The 26,449-nt window shown below is 43.6% G+C and overlaps 1 protein-coding gene and 1 long non-coding RNA gene across 2 annotated transcripts in view; one reads left to right on the top strand and one right to left on the bottom strand.

The window, feature by feature from the left end:
- Nucleotides 1-16,055: 16,055 nt before the first annotated feature.
- On the bottom strand, nt 16,056-22,720 carry LOC116811431 (uncharacterized). The gene is made up of 2 exons (XR_004370464.2): nt 22,661-22,720; nt 16,056-16,414 (listed from the first exon to the last, which is right to left on the bottom strand). It is a non-coding gene; the product is annotated as an uncharacterized LOC116811431 (long non-coding RNA).
- A 2,469-nt stretch (nt 22,721-25,189) lies between these two features.
- Nucleotides 25,190-26,449, top strand: part of MAGEA4 (MAGE family member A4) — a 6,742-nt gene continuing 5,482 nt past the window's right edge. Inside the window, exons 1-2 of the mRNA XM_058441542.1 lie at nt 25,190-25,272; nt 25,847-25,975. The gene's annotated coding sequence lies outside the window, so the exon portion shown is untranslated. The remainder of the gene's footprint in view (nt 25,273-25,846; nt 25,976-26,449) is intronic.

The following is a 26,449-nucleotide window of genomic DNA, read 5'->3' as shown; positions in this document are numbered from 1 at the left end:
GATTTTATAGGCTCATAGGTGGCAGGGACTTGCCTTATCTCAGATGAGACTTTGGACTGTGGACTTTTGAGTTAATGCTGAAATGAGTTAAGACTTTGGGGGACTGTTGCAAAGGCATAATTGATTTTGAAATGTAAGAACATGAGATTTGGGAGGGGCTGTGGGTGGTATGATATTATTTGGCTGTGACCCCACTGAAATCTCATCTTGAATTGTAGCTCCCATAATTCCCATGTTTCATAGGAGGGACCTGGTGAGAGGTAATTGAATAATGAGGGATTGGTCCTTCCCATGCTTTTCTCATGACAGTGAATAAGTAAGTCCCATGAAATCTGATGGTTTTATAAAGAGGAGTTCCTCTAAACAAGCTCTCTCTTGCCTGCCACCATGTAAGATGTGACTTTGTTCCTCATTTGCCTTTCACCATGATTGTGAGGCCTCCCCAGCCACATGGAACTGTGAGTCCATTAAACCTATTTCCTTTATAGATTACTCAGTCTTCGGTTTGTCTTTATTAGCAGCATGAGAACAGGCTAATATAATCTGTGAGCAAGATTTTTGAGATGGGAAGGGATTTCTGTAGGTACCTCAGACTCTCAACTCAGTCTACTTTCAGATGGGATCAACAAAGGAAAGTTCATGCACTCTCTACCTGTAATTTTTTTGTCCTGGGGTCAAAGGGTAATAGCTAATTCGACAGTAGCAAAATCCAAAACCAGAAAAAGTGTCTACATCAGTTAGGGAGAAGTGAAGGGCTGCTGCTGGCTTTTGGCATAAAATAGAGTGTGCCAGGCAGTGGGATCAAGATAAAAAGGAACCTGTGTGAATTTTCAAAACTCTGATGAGTGAAGATTTTCATTTAATAGAGATAAGCAGCAACCATTCACTGTAGGTATCATTCTTCGCATCATTGTGTTTCCAAGGCAACTGGATTACCAGGGAGACCTGGGGAGTGTGTATTCCTCAGAAACTGTGTTATCAGGAGTGGCTCCAGCCCTTGCATGGCCTTTGAAACCATAAAGAATATGGAATAGGTTTGTATTTTCCTGAAGGCCTTCAACCAATGTCTGTATTCTCCAGTGCTCTGACTCAAATGGTTGGTCAGGAATAAATCAGCCTGGATAATGTTGTCCCCTTACTTAGAACTACAACTTGAATTGGCACAAGAAGTTACTATTTTGGCTCAGGCTAATCTCCAGCACTGACACTGGATAAATAAATGTGAGACAGATGAGAAGAGATCAAATGCTCCCAGATGGACCAGGACGTCATCATTCATTGTCAGACCATCTTTTTCTTCCCCTTCTCTCCTCACCCAACTTCAGGTCAGGAATTTCTGCTGTTGGATTCTTGACTGACTGGAGTGGGGGTAGAGATTAAGAAATTCGGCCTATCTCATGCTTTGTACCTGTCTCTTCCAAAACTAATATCTCTTCCTGAGCAGTAGAGGAAGTAGGGAGACACAGCAGGACATTAGACAGAGTGAGCCAAGTATGTGAAGACACAGATTTCAGAAAAATATTCTAAAATAATAGTGTGGCAGGAGAATACAGTAGAAGCAAAGAGACAGATGTGAAATGATGCTGGAAAGGTAGGCATTGGAGCTAGCCATAGGAGGGCTTTATGTATGGGAAGGAAATGATCTAATTTGTTCTTTAAAAAGATGTCTTTGCTAGATGGAGAATGGATTGCATTAGGTAGAAGAGTGGAAGCTGGGAGACCAATTAGAAATCATTTGCATAAGTCTAGGCAGCAATTAATAGTGGCCTGGAAAGGGATGGTGTCAGTTGGCATGGTAAGCAGTGAGTGGATCAGAGAGATGTTTAAGGGGTACAATTGATAGGACTTGGTGATATATTAGACGTAGTAAGCAAAAGAGGGTGGAAAGTCTAGAATAACTGCTATCTTTCTGGCCTAAGGAACTGGGTGGAAGGTAGTGCAGCTTACTGAGATGGCCAAAACTTGGTAAGGGGTTTGCTAAGTTGTTTGGTATATCAGGAATGAACTTACAACTAATCCAAGTCTTTCATGTTTGTATTATCATCAACAAGAAACATGTGGTCAATGTCCATGCAAAATGACTTTCTAAAATCACTTTGAAACGTTTCTTCTGAGTCAATTATTACTGAAAACAGAAAACCGGCAGGGCGTGGTGGCTCACGCCTGTAATCCCAGCACTTTGGGAGGCCGAGGCGGGTGGATCACGAGGTCAGGAGATGGAGACCATCCTGGCAAACACGGTGAAACCCCGTCTCTACTAAAAAATACAAAAAATTAGCCAGGTGTGGTGGCGGGCGCCTGTAGTCCCAGCTACTTGGGAGGCTGAGGCAGGAGAATGATGTGAACCTGGGAGGCGGAGCTTGCAGTGAGCAGAGATGGCGCCACTGCACTCCAGCCTGGGTGACAGAGCAAGACTCCATTAAAAAAAAAAAAAAAAGCAAACCTATTTTCTTCAAGTGAGGCCCACCTTGCCTTTATATTCTTCCCAAGTCCTTGTTCTGCAGTTTTCTCTAACCTAAAGTTTGTAACTCTTTCACCACTAAAACAACAGGACTCAAGATTTCTCATTCTGGAGATAAACTGACTTTGACTTATCAGCACAATCCTTCATCCATTCAGTCAATGTTTGAAAACCTCCTTTGTGTCAGGATATCTCCTGGGCATTAGGGATATATAAAGATGATATGGGCCATCATAACCATCCATCTAGCTATCCATCAGTCCATTCATTTCTTCCTTCAGTCACTCTTACTCCTCCATTCTATCATGTTCTATTGCCCAGACCCACCAAGGCAGAGAAGCTGTGGCTCACAGGCAGAAGTGGTTAATGAATGTGGTGAGGGAAAATTGGAGAATGAGGCAGGAGAATGGAAGATTATCAAAACAAAATTAATTGCTTAGTAAAAAGCCATAACCTAAGGGGTTCATTCAACTCCAGTGAACTAATAACATCTTGTGCTTAGACCATTGTGACAGCCACCCCATGTGTACTCTCAGCCCTTCCAATCCATTATCCCCACAGCAGCCAGAGGGATCTTTTAAATAGCTAAACCAACTTATCTTTCTCTCATGCTTAAAAGCTTCCAGTGATTTCCCATCACACCGCAAATAAAATCCACATACCTTTTCATGGTCTTGCCAGGCCCTTATTACCTCTGTGGTTTCTCCTATCACCAAAATTCTCCTAGGTCACTCTGCTGAAGACTTCAGGCCTGTTTTCTGCTCTAAGAAGCCAAGATTTTCCCTAGTGATTGATCATCCTGGTTTTTTGTTTTTTTTTTTTTTTTTTTTTTTTTTTTTTTTTTTTCTGCTTCGAATCTGTTCCTCCTGAATTTTGCAGGCCTGGCTCTTTCTCATCACTTAGGTTTCAACTCAGATGCCATCTCCCTAGGGAGACCTTCTGTGATGACATTATGTATTTGTTCATTGTCTCCTCTAACAGAAAGTCCAGCATGATATCTATTCTTTTCACTACTGTAGTCTACATTCCTCCACAGGACCTGACCCAGAGTAGGTAAATGAATTTGTTAAATGAATGAAGACGTGAATGAATGGATGCCCCCCATCCCCACCCATCCATAGTTCCATCTAAGAGGTAGTTGTTAGTACTACACCTCCACTTCACTGATGTAAAGCCTAAAGAAGTGAAACAACTTGCCCATAATTGGAACCTAGGTGTAAAGCTAATGGCAGGCAGAAGGTCTGCTTCCCCAGTCCTTCATGTCTGACAGAAAGGTTTTTAGTCAGGCTCCACCAAGCTCCCTTCTTTTCCCTTTCTCTGGCCAGCTCTGCCATTCCTCATGAGGCACAGAGGTTAGTAGCCAAATTCCATAGGACACTATGGACAAATTACCCAGACCCAGTAATGAATCCAGAGGGTGTTAGCCAGCATCCTCACAGTCATTTAGAATGAGAGGTTAGAATAAGCAGCTCATCACTTGCCTGCTCACTTCTGGTCATGTAGGATGGCTGCATTAGGCCCAGAGAAATTGGACAATCATGGAGAACTTAATCAAGTCAGTTATTTAGCCTCATGCAGCCCGTGGAAAAAAGGGTATTTGACCAAATGCAACTAAATCCAATAAAGTTAGTTTGTAAGTAAGGATGGAATCTTTCATCCTGGTGGGTAATTTTATTGTTGGGGTGAAACTGAATGGGAGTGACCAAATATTCAGTGCTGATGACTGGACCATTCAGGCCAGCTCAGCCTCACACCCATACCTCATACACTCAGGCTCCAGATGGTTAAATTCCCCAGAACAGGGCTGATTATAAGCTTAAAAGGGCCTAAACTAGAAAAAGGTTATGTCACTCTCTCATATGCAATTAAAATTAATGGTTTTGCTATTGTATAAACCATAAATTGAGCATAATAATGTTAGACACAATTCTGGTTTTACCCATGGTGATAGCTACCTAGGTGCTTTGTCTTTTAAATGTCTTTTTTTAAATTTAATTTTTTTTTTTTTTTTTTTTTTTTTGAGACGGAGTCTCGCTCTGTCACCCAGGCTGGAGTGCAGTGGCGCGATCTCCGCTCACTGCAAGCTCTGCCTCCTGGGTTCACGCTATTCTCCTGCCTCAGCCTCTCCGAGTAGCTGGGACTACAGGCGCCCGCCACCACGCCCGGCTAAATTTTTTTTGTATTTTTAGTAGAGACGAGGTTTCACCGTGGTCTCGATCTCCTGACCTCATGATCCGCCCGCCTCGGCCTCCCAAAGTGCTGGGATTACAAGCGTGAGCCACCGTGCCCGGCCTAAATTTAATTTTTAAATGTCATTTTTCTTTTTATTTCCTTTCTTCTTCCCTCCCTTCCTTCTTTCCTCCATTTCTCCCTCTATCTCTGTATCTCCCTATCTCTGTCTCTGTGTATCTGTCTCTGTCTCTCTATCTTTCCCCCTGCTGTCCTTACCCTGCTAAACTAGAGAAGCCTAACAGGTTTCAGTCCCCTCAGTGTACCGACGGAACTTGGCTGTGCTATGATGGCAGTCAGTGGGAAACAGAGCCTGTATAAATTTGTTAAAGGCCCAATTATATACAGTCTTTAAAGAAAAGTAGACAATTTATTTTCATTACATAAAGCACATGGATTCTCACAGCAAATTAGACACAAAGTAGTAGCCTAGAGCCTTGATGCTGACTCTGATGCACAAATAAGTCCCGTTAGTAATTAGCACATTAATTTGGTTCCAATGATGGCTGTCAAAAGGCTTTGCCCCTTTGCAGGCTCTGTCAACGCTTTCCTCCCAGGGGAGGCCTAGCCCAGTCTAGGAAGCAGGAGCATTTGTGGAGGTTCCGTACGAAGTTACTGTTATTCTGAGATATCTGCCTGCCCAGTCTATCTGCCTGACCTTTTGTTTAGCTGATAAGTGTAAACAGGCAAAGAAGTTTGCTGAGCAACTTCTTAGCAGGGTAAACAAGGCCTTTGTGACCTTTTCTCTCACTTAAAACTTAGCTGGTGAGCCTCATCTACTGCCACTCTTCACCACTGGTCACCTGGGACTCTGGTGACATTGGACTTATTGCCATTGCTCAAACATGCTGCACATTTCTAGGCCTTTGTACAAGCTTCTCCCTTTGCTGGAAAAGTCTCTGCATCTCTTTGCCTGGTGCCCTCCAACTCAAGTTTCAAGACCCATCTCAATGTCACTTCCTCTGTGAATTCTTCCGAAAAATCTTAGCAGATTATTTTCTTCTCTGAGTTCCCCCAATCCTCTGTCTATCTTTCTTTTTCTCTTTTTCTTTTTGAGGTGGAGTCTCACTCTGTCACCCAGGCTGGAGTGCAGTGGCGTGATATCAGCTCACCACAACCTCCGCCTCCCGGGTTCAAGCTATTTTCCTGCCTCAGCCTCCTGAGTAGCTGGAATTACAGGCATGCACCACCATACCCGGCTAATTTTTGTATTTTTAGTAGAGACGAGGTTTCACCATGTTGGCCAGGCTGGTCTTGAACTCCTGACCTCAGGTGATCCACCCGCCTCGGCTTCCCAAAGTGCTGGGATTACAGGCGTGAGTACAGTATCATCGCCTATTCTGTTTTGGGCAGGAACTGTGTCTTGTTCCTTATGTATTCTCTTTATCTTCTTCTTATCCCCCCCACCCCGGACCCCAGTGCTAGCACAGTGATTGGTGCATGGGAGATTTTCAGTAAATGCCCACTGACAAGGTGAGTAGGGAATGCTGTCTTGGGGAAAGTCCTGGTTGAGAGCCTTGCTTCTCAAAGTGTAGCCCCCAGACCATCAGCATCAGGATACTTTGCAACATCTCAGATCCCAACCTAGACCTACCGAGTCAAAATCTGCATTGAATAAGATCCCCAGGTGTTTCTTATGATGATTAAAATGTGAGAAGCACTGTGAGATTTGACAGAAGGAGAATAATAACTAAAAGAAAACAGTGCGTTCATGATCTTCTGTCTATTACAGGAACGAGCCTAAAGGTCAGAACAGGTTCAAATGCTCACAAACGAATGGGATACTCAGCCTGTTCAGAGCAGCCTAGGAGAGCAGCTGGCTGACTGGTTCCGCATGGCCTCCGGATCATGTCTGTCCCATCGGGACCAAGCAGCGGGTGCCATGGCTGTGGGGTTTCACAGCCAATATAAAGCCAAGTGCCGTCAGAGCTGGCTCCTTGGTTGAAGTCGGCCAGCCAATGACCAAGGCCAGCTTGTTACAGCATCCAGCCAGTCTGTCCTAGAACTTTGCATCTGACTTGTTTGATCCAACTCTGATCCAAGTTCATAAAGAACACAAATCATTTCCACTAAATCCTCAGGTTTCTGTTGATTTGGCCAATTTTTTTTCTTATTGTATTAATATATTTTTAGAGAATGGAAGCAATTTTAGCTTAATTAATGTCATATACATATGAAAAGCCACAGCCATCTCCAAGAAATTGAAAAAGTCACTATGCTCCAAGTCACATGCATTTCTCAGTTGGTCCAGGAGATAAAAAAAGTCTTCTTTCTAATTAGTCTTTTGTGGTGCCTTTTCCATTTGAAAATATTATTTCCATTTAGTTCTCCTGGGTCCAAAGTATTAGCACCCCTTCTCCATCTCAAAAAGAATTGGGATTTTCCAAGTCCACTCATCCACTCTCTGCTGCCAAATTTTCCTGAGGCAGGCCTCCAGGAAGCTGTCAGCCAATGTCAATGAGCAGACAGATGCGGAGCATTATCCAAAAGCTCAGATGCTGAAACCCCAGCTACGTTACCCCCACCAGACCTCAGATCACATCCCCTGATCATGTGCCCCTGTCCTTTGAACTCAATCCCACTGAAGTCACTTCTCTTTGACCTCAGACAGGTCTCCAGCCACGGGGTGCATCCCTTTAATCCCAGTGCAGCAGGTTCCTTCAAGCCTCTCTTCCTTTCATCCCAAGCCAGTCCCCCATACATGATGGATCAGTGGAGCAACTCTGTCCCCAGAACTCTTTATCCTTGTGCATTTATCTCTTTCTTCTGCATCCACTTAACAAAATCATATCTCTGGATGAACTAATAATCCACAATCCTATTTCTTTGCTTTTAGACCCAGCTCTGAGGCTAGCGGGGGCAAATCACACAACCATGATTAGCCTCATTATAAATCAGGGTTTGTCCTCAACTGAGCAATCACTGCTGTAAGGGAATATTTTTCCATGGCCATAGTGACCTTCTCTTCCAGTTTTCATCCAGCAGATAAGGCTGGACAGTTAAGTTGTAAATGAGTGGCAAGCTTAAAAAGTCTTGTACGACTGCAAAGAAACTGGCCAGCAAGACTTCTCGAATGTTTACATTCACCGGCCACTAAAATAAACACTTTCTGCTTTCCTCAAGCCTCCTAAATATTGTCATGTTTCTTGCCTATAGAAAACAACTTTGCTCTTACTTCCTTGAAAACATGGAGGCCATCAGAAATTAAATCTCTTAACTCCCTGACTCTGCCCTCCTATCGATGTATGAGTCTTTTCTGACCACTTCACCTCCAGCCTCAGAGGTGTCTCTCCTTCTGTTAAAGGCAAGCATTTCTCCCACACTCATACCCCTAAGTCCTTAATATGTCCCTTCTGTCTCCTCATCGCTTTTTCCTTTTCTCTCCTGCTCCTTCATGCTTCTTTTCTCTCCTGCTCCTTCATGCTCCTTTTCTCTAAGGTCTTCTCCAAACTTGAAAACACATTCAAGTTGCTGCAATATAAAAGAAAAAAAGATTCTCATAATTATTTTTAAAAACTCATAAATCTATGGCCTATAGTTTTTCTTTTTAAATCCAGCTTTACTGATGTATAATTAGTGTACAGAAAAACTGCACGTAATTAATGCATACAATTTGATGAGTTTGGATATGCATATACACTCATGTTCTCTTCCGACCACCATATCTTTCCCCCACTCCCTCCACCACTGTCAAACTCTTGGAAAGAGACATGTATGCTTATTGTTTCCACTCCTTACCAACCTCCCACTTGCTTATTAATCTACTCTATTGCTGTGGCCTCTACTCACTACTCCACAGAAAACCACTCATGTCAAGGTCAGCAATGACATCCAGATTGCTAAATCCATTGTTAAGTCTCAGTCCTCTTTTTACTTGACCCCTTAGTAACACTGAAGACTGTTGGCCATGCCTTTCTTGAAACACTCTACTTTTTTGACTTATGATTTCTCTTTGGGGTTGCCACTTCTTTAACTATCTGTCAAATATTACACAATCCAGGGTTCCTTTCTTAAGGCTATAACTTTTTCCCTGGACAGTCTTCTCCACTACCAAGGTTCCAACCACCACCTCTAAGCTCAAGACACTTCTCCCCACAAAAACTTTTACTTGCAGCTCATAGCTCTCCTGACTTCGTAATGCATATAACAAACTATCCAAACAACATCTCTAACTGCACATCCCACAGGAATTTCAAAGGCAGCAGAGCCAAACTGAACTCACCACCTCATCCTTATCCTACGCCATGCAACTTAACTCCTTCCCTGTGTTTCCTATTTCAGTGAATGATTGCATCATCTTCACAGTCACCGCTGTAGTGACTTTGGGAGTTATCCAACTAATCTCCATATCCTGCTGATTTTTGTTTGATTAACATTTCTCAAGTCAGTCCCTAGCTTTTCATCCCCATTGCCATTATATTAGTCTAGGTTCTCATTATTTTTTCTCTTAACTATTGCAACTACACCACAAGAAGCAGCCTACCAAGGTATGGGTTACTGATTGTAACGTACTCATTTTAGTATCAATGGCACTTTGGAGTCTGTAGGTAACTTAAAAGTAGAAAATACAACTCTGACTCACAGATTTGTTGGCCATGTTATTGATTTCACTTTCTCTGGATGAATGTCATGGGAGCTCGGTCAATGTCTCCAATCTATGTCCAAAAGAGAAATTCTGTAAATAACCCATATAAGAAAGAGAAAACTTCCTTTCCCTATCATAACATTCTATAGCCCTTTCCAGGTTTAGCCTCATGCCAACACTGTAATAACTCGCATTACATTTCTAGGAGAGAAGAGAAAAATCAACTGCTGCCAGAGTGAACTTTACCTTTACATTGCATATGTGATTCCTGGGGGGTCCCCTCTATCTTCTTGTGAATTCTCCACATTTTCTGACATTTTTTAGAAAAGCACTGAAGGTACAAAACTTTACTGTATACCTTTGCACATATGGTGTCTCTAGGTCACCCTTTCATCTCTGGCCTCACTACTAATTCATTCAAAGGTATTAATTGATTGACTTACAAAGGTCCTGCATAATCTGGCCCCTGACTACCTCCCCATTTGCATCTCTTACCATTTTCCTTGCTTTACTCCTTTCCAGTTATAGTGACCTATTTCCTGTTCTTTGAATAAGCTGCTTTCATCCTCAAGGCCTTTACGCTGATTGTCTCATTTTCTTAAATTACTTTCATCCAAGAACTTTGTATGGTTTCTTCCTTCACATTATTCAAGTATGAGCTTAACTTTTAACCCTGGAGAAAGTTCTTTCCTAACCATCTTATACAAATTAGCATCCCCCTACCCCAAACATTATCCCATTACTGTGTTTTATTTCTTGTAAGCCATCATCATTATCAATATTTTTTGTTTACTTTATTTATTTGTTGGCTTATTTATTATCTGTCTCCCCACACTACATTTTCAATTTCATGGTGGCAGAAGCTGTATCAATCCTCTTCACCACTGTAGTACCAGAGTTCAGTAGGTTATCCATAAGTGGTTGCTGGATGGATTAGTAAATGTCCACATGACATAGACCTGGTATATTAATCAAGGGAGAGGCAAAGTTAAAAGAATTCTAGGTCATCAAAAGTTCAGGAGTGTGAGGAAACAATGGCACAAATAATACAAAGCAGATAAAATGTAACTGCAGATCCTCTTCTCCCCAACAGCATATACACTGAAACCATGAACCCAGGGAAATGTTCTCTAATTCTGACAGAAGCCTCCCTTAAAACACTCACTTCTAAAATGTTGTTGAGGATGTTGTTCACCAAGTCCATCTTGTCCTCTTTATGAAGATCCCTAGAAGCAATTTCTTTCTCATATATTATGTGAAATAGTTTTGCTTCTATGAGCCAGTGTTTGGTTTTTGTCTTTCGAACCCTGAGGATCATGTAAAAGAGAGTTTTTCTCCTAGAACTGGCTGCTAAAAAATTCCAAGCTAAGCCGAAAGTACAGAATCCCACAGCATGCATGGTTTGTACAAACTAATCCCTGGCTCCATCTTTTTTTTTCTAATTTTTATTTTCCTTGAGCCCTGACACCCTGATCTTTAAAAATCCAATTGTATCAAAGCTCTTTAAAAATTTTTACAAATTCAATTTTTAAGCCAGGAGAACTATGTAAAGAAAATACTCTCCTGAGCTTATTTGACAGGTATACTTTGGTCATCTGTTGTTGTGACAGGAATGTCTTGTAAATGCAGCAAGTGGATGAAGCAGGAGCTTCCAATTGGTTGGTCTGTATCAGTCAGGGGGTCTTGAAATCTTTATTACTCACCAAGGCTATTTTTGAGAGCTCACCTTCCCTTCTGTGAGGAGGGAATCTGAAACTGAGTCGGTAGCTAAGGGAAATCCCTCACTTGCTGCCCTGGCCCCTATCTGGTAACCAAACACTGGCAACAGTCTCCTCTCCCACCCATCCCACCATTAGACTGCAAACCAAGGTAAGGACTACATCTTCTAGGAAATGGGGAGCTCTTGAAGAGTTTTATGAAAAGTTATCGTAAGGCATATTCTTCCGTCTGCAGGGTCAGGAGAAAATTAGAGAGAAATAGGACTAGAATCAGGATGATTTACTAAAAAGCTGTTACAATAAGCTAGGCTAGAAGTAATAAGGGCTATATCAGTCAGGGTTCAACCAGGGAAAGAGAAGCCATTCCAGTTGTTTTTTTAGAGGATAAATGTAATGCAGGGAACTAGTTACATAGGAGATAGAATTACTGATAAGCCAAATTGCAAAAGATGAGTCAACCCAGAGATAAGTAACAGCAGGAAATCACTACCAGTCCTTGGCTGGAGAGACAAAGAATGGAGCCAGGGTTTCCAGAATCCTGGGACAGGGTCACCTGGTGGAAACTGGAATCATGGAGTGTCTGTTGGTGGGAAATGGAATCACAGGGGAGACGGACGCAGTTTAAGGCAGAGAGGGGAACAAAATATATACCCTCCTGGTTTCCCCCTTCCTCTCACCCTCCAATCTCCCTCCAGGAGGCACAAGAGATTAGAAAATGCAGCCTGAAAAACAGAGTTGAGCAGAGAAAGGGTGATGAATACCTCCGAGGGCAAATGGACCAGCATAAGGGCCTATATCAAGATGGTGGCAGTGGAGATGGAGATGAAAAGATGGAGTTAGAAGTTATTTAGAAGTGAAATAGGTGGAGTGGTGAGCACTTATTTCCAATTCTGATGACTGCTGGATTAATCATGGTACTCTTGTGTGGGAGTGTAGGAGATGAGGCTGGTTTGGGTCTTATTGAGGCTGAGATGCCTGTTATGCCTCCAGGTAGAGGGACCTGGGAAACAACCATATACTCAGCTCAGAAGCTCAGGAGAGAGACGAGGCTGGAGAGAGAGAATGAATAATATTAGCCAGGGAGTGTATGACGACAGAGAGGAGAAGCTGGGAGGGTTTGGGGCACAGTCCTGAGGAGCACCCACACTTAATGGTTGGACAGAGAAAACTGAGGGGGATTAGCCAGTAATGAGAAGAGAGTCAGAAGAAAGTGATCTGTGAGAACATACAGAAAAGAGTATTTCATGAAGGAAGGTTCTAAGTCTTCTATCTCAGTGACTTTGGACAAACCCAGTGCTCTCTTCTCCTATATTCCCTTTCTCCCTACCACCAGCCTCTGCTTGTCTCTACCCTGGTAGTGCCAGGCTTTACAAAGCCTTCAGTTTAAGAGCTTGTAAGCCTTGCTGCCACTATGGACAGTGTCAAACAACAAAAACTGAGCACCACTCCTCCTCTGTGCCAAGCAGCATGCTGGGTAATGTTAGGGGCCACCAAAATGGTTCTGAAGCAGTCATAGCCTTCTGAGATCCTGTCTGGTCGGCTAAGTGAAGTATCCGCATGCTGAGAACTATGCTTACACAGAATCACATCCTCTAGGCCAGAGCATAAGAAGACAGATATGTGAGGCCTCAGAAGGAGCTGGAGAGGGGCAGGTTTCTCCCAGTAGGTGCATCTCAGACAGTGCTAAAGAAAGATGAGTCTGAGAGAGGAGGATGGAAGTGTTACAAAGAAAGCCCTGGAGGCATGGATGACAGGGAGAAATAGGGCCCGAGCTGGAGCTGGACGAAGGGATTCAAGCGAGGGCAAGTTGAAGACCAGGAAGTAGGAGCAGATGGCTAGGACTGAGAATGGGATATGAGGATCTGAAGGTAAGAGGCCAACTGGCCTGCCCTTCTTGCATCATGGCCTGGTGTGCTGAGCATTTCCACATGTGCTATTCTGCTAGAGCCACATGCCAACCCTAAGCTCCTAGCATCCTAGCTAAAGCAGCCCCCCACCCCCAGCACTTCCCACCACTTTTCCTAGTGAATCTCCTTTGTAGCACTCAGCAAGCAATGAATAATCTACTTTGGTCATTTATTTATGTATTCTAACCTTCCACCCTCAATAGACTATGAGCTCCTTGAGACTTTATGTAACCGTCCCCTGGTGCCTGGAACAATCTAACATGAAATCGGTGTGCACTAAACGTATGTCGACTGACTGAAGTTTAGAAAGGATTTGCAGGGTAGTCCACACTATATAGCTGGGAAACCAAGGCCCAGAAAGATGAGGTGGCTATGGCAAGGCTGCATAGGCAGCAAGGGGCCAAGCTGGAACTGGAATCAATCGAGGTATTCTGATTCTCATTTTGCCCCATCACCATGATGCCACAATTGCTTCTTCACTCCTAACAGGAGACTCCAGGCCACCCAGAGAGGGAGGCTCATGTGCAGTGGCAGGAGCCCAGGCTTTGGAATCCAAGTTATGGTTCCAATCCTGGCTTTACTCCTTAGTGTCTGTGTGACTTGCAGCAAGTTACTTCACTTTTCTGAGCCTCTATTCCTGAGCATGGTAACCTGGACTTCTCAAAACTTTTGGGAAGACTCATGAAGTCCACAGAAACATACTGAGAAGAGGGCCCAGCCTCCTAGCTTGTGGCTTTTGGTTGTAAGGAAAGATGAGTCTGAGAGAGGAGGATGGAAGTGCTGTGAATAAATCCCCAGAGGCATAGAAGGCAGAGAAAACAGGACCTGGGCTGGAGCAGGAGTGACAGATTCAAGCCGAGTCAGTGAGAGGCCAGAGGCAGGAGAAGCGATGAGCGGGGCTCTCCATCAGGAAGACAAAGGCTGATCCTAGGACTTCTCAGGGTATTCCCCCTCCAGTCATCTGGGGGTCTGTGAGACCACAAGGTCCTCTGCCTGGCCACTGAACTGTAGTAACCAGTGACACTGACCCTGCAGGGGTGGAGAGAGGCTGGCAGGACAATCCACATGGCCTATGCAGACAGAGGGAGGGGCAATGAAAGAATAGTGGCACACTCTCAGAGGCACACATAGGCAGGTGAAACCACAGGGAACAGCCACATTTTCCCTGGATGATCCCAAGCCTGCCAGGCAATAGCAGCTCAGCTCTGCCATTGACGAATTTGCTTGTGATCTTGGACAAGATCCTGTTGTCTCTGGTCTTCAGTTTCCTCCATAGAATGAGGACCTCAAAGGTTCTTGCTGGTTCTGCCAGCTATTCTACTTGGCAGTAACAGATATTCCTTGCTCTGTACAGTGTTCTTTGTAAAGAACACGGGATACTCACAGCTGCTCAGGAGCAGGGCTCTGGCTGGCCCAACTGAGCCAGTATGCCAGTTGTGGAAAAGGTTTCACAGGGCAGTGGAAACATCGAAAGCCACTTACCCTGGGCAAGACACTTTACCAAGTAGAACTCCAGGATTCTGACTTCCAAAAATGGAAATACGAGCCTCCTTTTGCCTTTCTTCCAATACTATATATTAAAGAGCTGGGGAAACCATAACATGTTAGCTTCAACGTCTTAGTCCCTCCTTGGGGACTCAGTTTTTAGCAGAAAAATGGAAATAGAGCAAGCTGTTAGACTGTCATCTATAAGTGCCTCACCATATTGTGTTCCTAATCCCCATGGTGCCGAGAGGATCACTGTGGCTGAGCTGCAATGTGGCAGAGCATGAGACTCTTGCATTTGGCAGTGGGCTTAAGGGCTGCTGGAAAAGAGAGTGCCAGAGAAACTAGTGGAAAAATATCTTCCTCACCAGGCTTACCAAGAGTTTTGTCTGCAACACCCCAGTGCTCAGAGTGTGACTACAAGATGTCAGCCTGTCACTTGTGGTTCCCATGTGGCACTTGGGTGAGGAAATAAAAGGTTACTGCCTTTGCTCTTGATGTGCCTTCCTCAGGAAACCTTTAGGACCAAAGTCCAGATGTCTAGTGTATAAAGCAGACTAGATATTCTGCCTTAGTCAGGAGGCAGTACTTGGGTCATGCTAAGGAAGCAGCTGGGAGTTGGGCAAGGTTGAAATTCCTGGATCATAACTGCAGAAGGGATGAGTCACTCATCTGAGCCAGGGAGGCCAGGAAGGCAGAGCCAGACTTGGGGGCAGGCAGTGCACAAGAAACGGAGGGACGTCCTGTGACCAGGCCAGCAAGCTGGCCTTCTATGACACTACCGATCTGGTTTTCTTCCTGGATACTGCCTGTGTGTGAGAATAACTGCCCCTCTCTGTGCCTACCTGCCTCTGTCGTAAGGGAAAGTGTTCATGGTTGGCAGATGCTCACTTCAGCTCAACGCAGGTCACTTTTACTGAAGGGATGGTTTGACAGCAAAATAATAGGAATAAACTTTTGGGGATGATGAATATATTTTGCACCTTCACTGTGGTTGTGGTTTCTTGGAACTATATATTTTTCAAAACTCTGCATTGTTTCTCAGTGTTTCAGAGAAAAAGTAAGCAGAAAACCAGGAAGGATATACGTGACCTGAACAGCACCATTAACTACTCTGACCTAATTAAAATTAAAAAAAAAAAAAACTGCATCCAACAATAGCAGAATAAGCATTCCTCTTCAGTGTGCATGAAATATTTACCAAGATACATGGTATTCTAGGCCATCAAACAAACCTTACAAATTGAAAAGAATAGAAATAATATAAAGCATCTTCTTAGACCATAATGTAATTAAGCTCAAAATCAAACACCATGATGTCTGAAAAATGCCCAAATATTGGAAATTTTAAAATATGCTCCTAAATACCCTATGAGCCAAAGAGGGAGTCTTAGGAGAATTTTAAAAATACATTAAGTCGAATGAAAATAAAATTATATGTACAGAAATTTGTGGGATTCAGCTAAATTATTTCCTTGAGGGAAATATATAGCATATTTTAAATGTTTATATTAGAAAATAATATCTAAAATCAATAACCAAAACTTCCACCCTAGGAAACCAAAGAAAGAAGAGCAAGTTGAATTTAAAGAAGGACCCCCCCTTCCCAAACTCCCACCTCTTCCCTCCTTCCTCCCTCCCCACCATCAGAGCGCACACAGACCCACACATCATTTTACAACAGGTTTATTTTATTTTGATCACCATGGGGTATACCCTGTGGGATATAAAATGTACTCTAGACCCTGTTGGCTATTTATCTGGAGCTAGACCTCTGGAGACCTCTCAGCTTGCCCTGAAATTACTGACTGCTCAGGAAGACACTGAAGAAGGTGGAGGTCTCCTCACTGTTTTGGTCCAGCTGTGGCTAATTTTGATGGAGTTCCTCGTTCAGCTGGTCACAATGGCAGGATACTGTTGGCCCACTCCCTTCCTCAGGTTTTCCTGAAGCAGTGGTCTTTTTGGGAGAGACGTTTTTCCTGGAACTTCCTTGAAGGGTTCCTTTTCCCTTCCTAGTTGTCTTGGGAATCTGGAACGACAACAGGGAGATCTCAGAAGGGCATTGGTTTGGGGAAAGAGGATGGAGGAGGGGCGGGAGCCGGGGCTTCATGAGAAAGGCATGGGCTGAGGTGAGGGTTGTGCTAGGTGAGGACAGGGTAGGAGTCTTGGGAGGTAAGAGTCAGGGTCAAGAAAGGGAGGAGCCTAGGTGGTTCATTTATCTTGATAGGGCTTCTGGATCTGGGTTGAGAGGGGGCCTTCCTCTTCCTCGCCATTTTGGTGATGGCCGGTGATTGTTCCAAAACTGGGCTGGAGGCTGGTCGTTTCCTGGTCATCTTCGCCAGTGTCTCTCAATTGTCTATTCCAGGCTGCCTGGTCTCCCTATACATACCCCTCCTAGGACAATGACGAACGAGACCCCTGAGCTTTGATTGGTCAGCAAGCTACTACCTAGCCAATGGTTGCCCTGTTGTGGAGAAGGTCTTAGATATCACAAACCACCTTCAGGACATTGTCATGAGAGGGAGAGGCGAGGAGAGAGGAGGAGAGAAGGAAAGATGAGGAGGGGACGGGAGGATGAGGAGGAAGCCAGAGTGGTCTGGTTGAAGAAAAGAGGGGCATTTCTTTAGAACTGCTGAAGAGCTTTCCCAGATAGTGCTGCTCCTTTCCTCCCATGTTCAACTGGGGTGGGTCACATGGCAGGGAGAGAGTATTTCCTCCAAGCTTTTCCCCCAGATCACTCCATTTCAACGCTTCTTTCTGTTTTCTCCTGCCATTCACCATTATCTAGTTTTTAAAAAATTATTATTATTATTGTATTTTACCAGAAATCTCTCCAAGATAATCTGGCTGTATTTAAGTCTATGTGTAGATGTGAATCACCCTACTTCCCTCCTAAAAATTTCTCTTATACATCTTGAAGACCACTCACTTGGCTACTACCAGGAAACTTTTCCATCTTACTTCCTTTTCCCAGTGTCCACAGAAGTCTCCTGGGGTTTCAGTTTTCCCCAGTCTGAAATCACTGCTTTCAGGCTGTCAAACTTCAGTGAATACACTTCCTCCACTGGATATCTTATGAATCTTGTTTCAACTGTGGGGTCATGCTCATCTCAGCAGGTGTAGTACCTATGCTTGGATTTTAACAGTGTAGGGTGAATGAGGCAGATTTTCACATGTCAGAAATCATGCAGGATGTTTGCATTGTAGAAAAATACAACCCAAGACTGATGAGTTCATGAAATAGGGTAGTGTTGAGTAGAACAGATCAACACTGTGCCTGTGGTTCTGTCCAGTGTAATGAGTTTTTTTTTTTTTTTCAAAAAAGGCCTTCAGATTGGAAAAAGACAAGTAGAATTGTCTTTATTTACAGAAAATAAGAGCATATGCAGACAATTCTATCAATCTTAAAAATGCTTCCAAAACTAATAAGAGTTTAGCAATGGCACTGGATCTAGATCATTATACCTGTATTTTTATACTAGCAATGAGCAATTGGCAATTGAGACAAAACAATGCAATTTAAAATAAATATTAAATGTATAAATATGACAGAAGATGTGTAAGATCTGTCCACTGAAAACTATAAAACATTACAGAGATAAATTTAATGAGAAACTAAGTAAATAGAGACATAAACTTTATTCATTAGTCAAAAGACTGAATATTAAGATGTCATTTTCCCTCAAGGTTTTTGAAAGATTCAGTGCAATCCAAATCCAAATTCCAGAAATGTTTAAATAGAAATTGAGAGACTGACTCTAACATTCATATAGAAGTGCAAAGGCCCTAGAATAGCCAAAGAAAACTTTAAAAAACAGAACAAAGTTGGAGGGGTTACCCTACTTCATTTCAAGGCTTATAAACTAACAATGATCAGTATAGTGTGGAACTGTCATAATTACAGCAATATATCAACAGAAGAGAATCAACTCCAGGAATGAATCCACATGTATATGCATCTATAGATAACTAATTATTGATAAAGATGCAAATGAAGATTAGAGGGGAGAAATGATAGTGTATTCAACAATTGGGTCTGGAACAATTGGATATCCATATGCAAAACTAAATTTCAATCCATACTTTATCTATCTATCTATCTATCTATCTATCTATCTATCTATCTAATCTATCTAAAAAGGGAGAGAGAAAGATAAAGGTATTTTAAGGAATTGTCTCAGGTGATTATGAGGTCTGATACATCCAAAATCTACAGGACAGGCCAGCAGGCTAGAAACTGACACAGCGTTTTTATGTTCCAATCTTGTGGTAGAATTCCTTCTCCAGGACACCTTGGTCTTTTAAGACCTTCAACTGATTGTATGAGGCACACCCACATTATGGAGGTAAACTGCTTTACTTAAAATCAACTGATTTTAAATGCTGATCACATCTACAAAATACCTTCACAGAAACATCTAGACTAGTGTTTGACCACACAACTGAGTACTACAGTCTAGACAAGTTGACCCATAAAACTAACCATTGCACATGCCTTGCCCCATATAAAAGTGTAACTCAAAATGAATCATAGCCCTAAATGTCAAAAATACTTTTTTTTTCCTAGAAGAAAACAGAAGAAAAACTTGTTACCTGGGGTTATGTCTTAGTTAGCTTTGACTTCCATAACAAAATGCCATGGATTGTGTAGCTGAAACAACAGAAATTTATTTTTTTTCACAGTTTTGGAGACTAAAAGTCACAGATAAAGGACTGGAGGCTGTAGTTTCTTATTCCTGGCTTGTAGATGACCCTTTCTCATCGTGTCCATTCTTGGCATTTCTTCTGTGTATGTGCATGGAGAGAGGGAGGGTGGAAGGGTGACAGAGAGAGAGAGTTCTCATTTAAGCATAAGAGTGCTTTCTTGTGTCCCTTCTCATAAGCACACTAATCCTATGGGATCAAGGCCCCACCCTTATGACCTCTTTTAACATTAATTACTTCCTTAGAGGCCCCACCTCCAAATACAGACATACTGGGGCCGAAAGCTTCAAAATATGAATTTGGCAGAGGACATAAGCATTAGCAAAGAATAGACACATAGATTAATAAAACAGGATAGGGCTCAGAAATAGACCTGCACACATATAGTCAGGTGATTTCCAACAAAGGCAATAACGGTAAAAGTATAGTTTTTCCAACAAATGGTGCCTGAACAATTGGACATCTATACACACATAATAATAACCTAGACATATCCTTACATATTTCAAAAAAAACTAACTCAAAGCACATCATAGACCTAATGCAAAATGCAAAATCCATACAACTTGTATAAGAAAACGTAAGAGTAAATCTACATAATTTTCAATTTGGTGGTGAGTTTTTAAATTCAACACCAAAAGCATCATCAATGAAAGAAAAATTTGCCAAGTTGGACTTTATTAAAATAAAAATAGTATGCCCTTCAAAAGACAGTGTGAATAGAATAAAAATAGAAGCTACAGACTAGGAGAAAACATCTGTAGTGTACATATGTGATAAATAACTTGTCTCTACAATATACACCAATTCTTAAAACTAGACGATAGAAATAAATGAAAATAGTCAAAGATCTGAACAGACACTACACCAAAGAAGATATACAGATGGCAAATAAGCATAATAAAAGTGCTGAACGTCCTTTGTCATTAGAGAAGTGTGTACTAAAATGAGGTACCACTACACACCTAATTAGAATGTCTACAATAATAATAAAAGAAGACCATGAAGATATGGAGCAAAAGAAACTCTCATTCATTGATGGTGAAAATGCAAAATGGTACAGGCACTTTGGAAGACAGTTTGGCATTTTCTTAAAAAACTGAACATAGTCTTATGATAAGAGTCAGCAATCCTACTCCTAGGTATTTACCCAACTAATTTGGAAACTTACATCTACATAAGAAATTGTGTAATAATGTACACAATAGCTTATTTCATAATCACCAAAAACAGAGGCATCCAAGATGTATTTCATTTGGTGAATGGATTAAAAAACACATACATTAAAAAAACAGAATAGAGCCCCAAAATAGACCTGCACACATATAATCAAGTGATTTATAACAAAGGCAATAAAGGTGAAAGTATAGTTGTTCCAACAAATGGTACATGAACAACTGGGTATCTAAACAAAAATAATAATAATAACCTAGACAAATCCTTAGGTATTTCACGAAATTAACTCAGAATACATCATAGACCTAATGCAAAATGCAAACACTATATAACTTCTATAAGAAAACATAAGATAAAATTTACGTAACTTTGTTTGTTAAAGAGCTTTTAAATTAAACACCAAAAGCAAAAGTAGCAATGAGCACACCTAGCACCCAGAAGTAGATTTCTAGAACCATTTCCCACTAAAAGGAACCAGATATTTGGAGAAATGGCTTATTTACGACTGGGGCAGGGCATAAACCTGATGAGCCTGGGCCATTTTGTAGCCCTAGAAATTAAGGGCTAGAGAATATGATAAAGGACATCACAGTGTTGCAAATCCAGACTGTGGAAAACTGGAAAGAACATAAGATCTGTTTCTTTCCAACAACAATGAAGCAATGGCAAGAAAACAGATCATGTGGAGGGGACCTACAGGTGAGAGGAGATTTAATTACAAAAAATCACTATGTAATACTATTTTTGGGTACTCATCCAAATAAACAAATTTTTATAAAGTATAAGTCTTCTAGATAAGTGCATAAAACAGTTGAACATTTCATAATCATTTGTGTTTTTTTTAGAAATGAGAATTGTATTGGGTTTTTATTTGTAGTGATTGTGACCCAGAGGTCACTACAATCACAGGTGCTGCAGCCACCCAGGGAATACCTCGCCTGGTACCTGCAGCCATTCTCTGCGAGGGGTACAGCTGGGTACAATGTCCTTATCTTTTAAAAATGAATATTGAATTATTTAGAGATGAAACGGTATGCTGTCTTTGATCTGCTCCACATTATTCCAGCAGCTGAGATGCAGGTAGGTGAGTGTCTAACTGGAACCAGATTTGCCATGTATTTAAGGTTGTTGATGCTGAGTGTCAGGTATGCTGGGTTCATTATATTAGTCTCTCTATTATTCTATATGTGTGAGGCTTCCCTGATAAAAAAAGTTTTTTATCGTAAATATCATGCCATTAAAAATGAAATCCTAAGTGAAACTACTTTGTAGAAATAAAATAAATAAATGACCAAATTGATCCAAAAAGAAAAGTTCAATTAAACGACACAAACTGAAACTATACAATATTCAAAGCTCAAGCCACCCTCAAACGTCCCAGGTTAGTCAGTTTTGGAGGCTGATTCCACCAAATGATCAAGGAAAACTAACCATCATCTTATCTCAACTCTTCCAAACCATGCAAAATATAGACAACTTTTCAATTCATTCTCCCAGATTAACCCTCCTGGATTCAAAAATCAGATGAGGACCACCCCCCACTCCCGATGGAAAAAACACATAAACAAGCTCTCTTACATAGCAGCAAATACCTTATGTAAATTAGTAGAATATTATATGAGCAAACAAGCTCTGCCCAAGGAAAGGAAATATGATTTAACATTAGAAAAAAAGTTTCATTGTAATTTTTTACATACAAAATAGAGGAGAAAAAATTTATCACATCAATGGGTACAGGAAAAGCTTTTGGAAGAAATTCAATATGAGTTCATGGTAAAAATATTTAGCTAACCTATATTGAAAGAGAACATACATTTCCTAAAATCAACAGCAAACAAATTTGAAAAGTTCAAAGAATTATCATTAAAGGCAGGAACAAGAAGTAGATGTAGGCCATTATCTCTACGTTTTAAATCATCATTGAAACACAAAGTCAGAGCTATAAGTATCATAATAAATAAGAGACGTGAATATAGGAAAAATACATAACGTTTAGTGATAATACCCTTATCATTCTTGAAAATTCAAAGAAAAAGGCATATGGAATATTCAAGTCAATGGGTTTTCAGAATGAGGTGTACAACAGATTACTATAGCAAAATCAAACTCTCTGCCACACAATAGCAATAACTATTAGAGTTAATTAATTTCCATTAATCAGAACAATTAGTAGAAAATGTGCCATTTGCAATAGCAATAAAATCCAAGAATTACCAAAAAAGAAGCCTAAGAAAAATGTGTAAGGTCTTTCTAGAGGAAACTATCGAAGTATACTGATAGATTCAGGTAAAAGGAGTTTGAAATAAGTAAAGGAGCATAACATATTCATTGATCAGGAGCAGAACATTGTAAAAATGTCAATTCTGCTTAAATTATTTACAATTTAGTGTCTTACCTGTAGCTGCCAAAATTACAGTCAAACTTAGGCTGCTGTTCTCTGGTTCCCAAATCAACTCTGGAAAATTATAGAAGAGAAAAAGAAAGAAAGAAAAAACAACAATATCAGCAATAAAATCTAAGCAACAAAACACAGAAAGTCCTGGATGAGACTGAGGACTGTGTTGAACTGGTACTTATGTTTGGGGCGGTGTCGATTGGAGGGGGGGTTGGCTGCAGGGATGTTGAGGTCTATAGCCTGCCTAGACGTCAGATGACAGAATGAATAGGATGAACATTTTAAAATTTCCACCTCACTGCACTGCACAATCTGAGGCAGCACCTCAAAACACGATTCCAGTAACCCTAGGGTAATAGCAGGACAGCAGGAAAATTGGGTTGGTTAAGGCAGTATGGTTCCAGAGATCTGCTAATTACAACCTGAAACCAACTTAGTGGGTGAAGACTGGCATTATTATTGTTATTATTATTATTATTATTATTATTATTATTATTTTGAGACTGTAGCCCGGGCTGGAGTGCAATGACTCGATCTTGGCTTACTGCAACCTCCGCCTACCAGGTTCAAGCGATTCTTCTGCCTCAGCCTCCCAAGTAGCTGGGATTACAGGTGCCCACCACCACGCCCGGCTAATTTTTTAATTTTTGTTGTATTTTTAGTGAAGACAGGGTTTCACCCTATTGGCCAGGCTGGTCTCGAAAAGAATTATTTTAACAGAACATAAACAATGGAATAGAAGTTGAATAGGGTATCAGAGTGAATCATGCAAACTAAGGGTAGGTATTCTTTCATAGAAATAAATATATATGTTGCTACCTACATGTATCCTTGGAAGACATGTAAAATATATTTCTTTGAGGAAAAAAGGTTTCCAAAGTCCAGCTCTGGCTGGGGAGGAGCCCCTGTGGGAAGGCGTGCATCTTCTCACAGAGGTCACTACAATAACGGGTGCTGCAGCCACCCAGGGAACACCTCTCCTGGTACCCGCAGCCATTTTCTGCAAGGGGTACAGCTGGGCAAATGCTCAGAGGTGAGAGAAAGAGCATCTCCAATCCATCACTTCAACAAAGAGCCAGGACCCCGGAAGAGGACCCTCCTGAGTGAAGACTGAGAGTCCACCCCCGCACAAAGAGGAGCCACAGAATCCAGCTTAGAGCCTCCTGTCAGCCCTGGAAGACCCCAGCAGCTTTGTCGCCCAAGGATACCTCTCCCCCCACTGTGACCTCAGGGGACTCGGAGTCAGAACCTTGGTCTGTGGGGAGCAGACACCATTCGCAGAGAACAGGGGTCCAGGCTATGCCAGGAATCAAGGGAGGGCTGAGGGGCACGCCTACCTCAACCCCTAACCCCAGGACCTCTCGCCTCCTCCCCCACCCCAACTCCCACCCTGGCCGAATCCGGTTCCGCCCCTGCTGTCAACCCAGGTGGCCCGGATGTGACATCTCTGACTTGCGCATTGGGGGTCAGAGAGAAGCGAGGCTGTCAGTCTGACCAGCAACTCGAGATCCACGGAGGGAAGCAGGCTCAGGCTCTGTGAGGAGGCAAGGTGGGGGCAGGCTGTGCTAGGCATCAAAGTCAGGACCCTAAGAGAGAGCTGAGGGTTCCCCACCCCCATTCCTATCCACCACCCGATTCCCATTCCCTTCCACACTCCTAACCCAATCCACACCCTCATCCCCTACCAGCATCCCTATCCTCCCCAACCCCGCACCACCCTCATACCCCCATCCCCAATTCAACCCCCGCACCCTCATCCCCCACCCCACACCTGCACCCCCACCCCCCAACACCCATACCCCCATCCAGGCAGGATCCCCGGTTCCGGCCCTGCTTTCAACCAAGGACAGCCCCAGGTGCCCGGATGTGATGCCACTGACTTGCACACTGGGGATTAGAGAGAAGCGAGCTTCTCCATCTGACTCGCAGCTTGAGACTGGCAGAGGGAAGCCTGCCCAGGCTCTATAAGGAGGCAAGGTGAGATGCCGAGGGAGGACTCAGGAGGACCCCCACCCCACATAGACGACCCCAAAAAATCCAACACCACCCCTGCTGCAAGCCCTGGGCCACTCCTGGGAAGACTTCTCAGTCGGGGGAGAGGCCACCACCCCACTGCCACTTAAGCCTCAGGGGACTCAGGAGTCAGAGCTTGGGGTGATCAGTGCAAGACGGGTGGGGGCACGCTCTGACAGGCATCAACCTCAGGATCATAAAAGCCAGCTAAGCGTACTCCACCCCTCTTCCCATCCCGCAACCCCATTCGCATCCTCGACACCGTTCCCATTCCCATTCTCACTCACAAACCCATCCACACTCCCATCCTCCACCAGCTCCCCATCCTCCCAAACACCCCATCACCCTCACACCGCCATTTCCCACCCCCAAAAACCCGACGCCTCCACTGACCTCACCTCTGCCACCGACCTGAACCCTCCCACCCCCATCCATGCTGAATCGGGTTCCGCTTCTGCTTTCAACCCAAGAAAGCCCCAGGTGCCCGGATGTGATGCCACTGACTTGCGCGTTGGGGGTAGAGAGAAGCGAGCTGCTCTGTCTGACCAGCAGCTTGGGATTGGCAGAGGGAAGTGGGCCAGGCCCTGTGAGGAGTCAAGGTGAGACGCTGAGGGACGACTCAGGAGGCCCCCACCCCAGAGAGACGACCGCAAATAATCCCGCAAGACCCCTACAAGCCGTGGGCCACCAGTGTGCGGACTTCTGAGTCTGGGGAGCACACCACCCCACTGCCTCTGAAGTCGCAGGGGACTCTGGAGTCAGAGTTTGGGGTGATTAGTGTAAGACTAGTGAGGGCAGGCTCTGCCAGGCATCAACCTCAGGACCCTAAGAGAGGACTGAGCGTACCCCACCCTTATTCCCATCCCCCATCCCGTCCCCTTTCCCATTACCATTTGCACTACCAAACCCATCTGTGCCCCCATCCCCCACCAGCACTCTTACCCTCCTCAACCCCCCACCTCTCTCAGACCGCCATTTCCCACCCCAAAAACCCCGGCCCCTCCACCAACCTCACCCCTCCCACCCCCATCCACGCTGAATCGGGTTCCGCTTCTCCTTTCGACCCACACCCAAAAACTCGCCCCCCTTCACTGACCTCGCCCCTCTCACCGACCTCACCCCTCCCACCCCCATCCACGCTGAATCGGGTTCCACTTCCGCTTTCAAACCAAGAAAGCCCCACGTGCCCGGATGTGATGCCACTGACTTGCGCGTTGGGGGTAGAGAGAAGCGAGCTGCTCTGTCTGACCAGCAGCTTGGGATTGGCGGAGGGAAGCGGGCCAGGCCCTGTGAGGAGCCAAGGTGAGACCCTGAGGGAGGACTCAGGAGGCCCCCACCCCAGATAGACGACCGCAAATAATCCCGCAACACTCCTACCAGCCGTGGGCCACCCGTGGGCGGACTTCTGAGTCTGGGGCGCCCACCACCCCACTGCCTCTGAAGTCGCAGGGGACTCTGGAGTCAGAGCTTGGGGTGATTAGTGTAAGACTAGTGAGGGCAGGCTCTGCCAGGCACCAACCTCAGGACCCTAAGGGGGCTAAGCGTACCCCACCCCATTCCCATCCCCCACCCCTTCCCGTTTCCCATTACCATTTGCACTCCCAAACCCATCCGCGCCCCCATCCCCCACCAGCACTCGTATCCTTCTCAACCACCCACCTTTCTCACACCGCCATCTCCCACCCCAAAAACCCAGGCCCCTCCACCAACCTCACCCCTCCCACCCCCATACACGTGGAATCGGGTTCTGCTTCCGCTTTCAACCCACCCCCAAAA

The sequence above is a fragment of the Hylobates moloch genome, unplaced genomic scaffold (assembly GCF_009828535.3).
Source record: "Hylobates moloch isolate HMO894 unplaced genomic scaffold, HMol_V3 SCAFFOLD_7, whole genome shotgun sequence".
Taxonomy (NCBI): domain Eukaryota; kingdom Metazoa; phylum Chordata; class Mammalia; order Primates; family Hylobatidae; genus Hylobates; species Hylobates moloch.
Note: the sequence above shows the minus strand (reverse complement) of the source record. Positions and strands in the feature narration are given on the sequence as shown.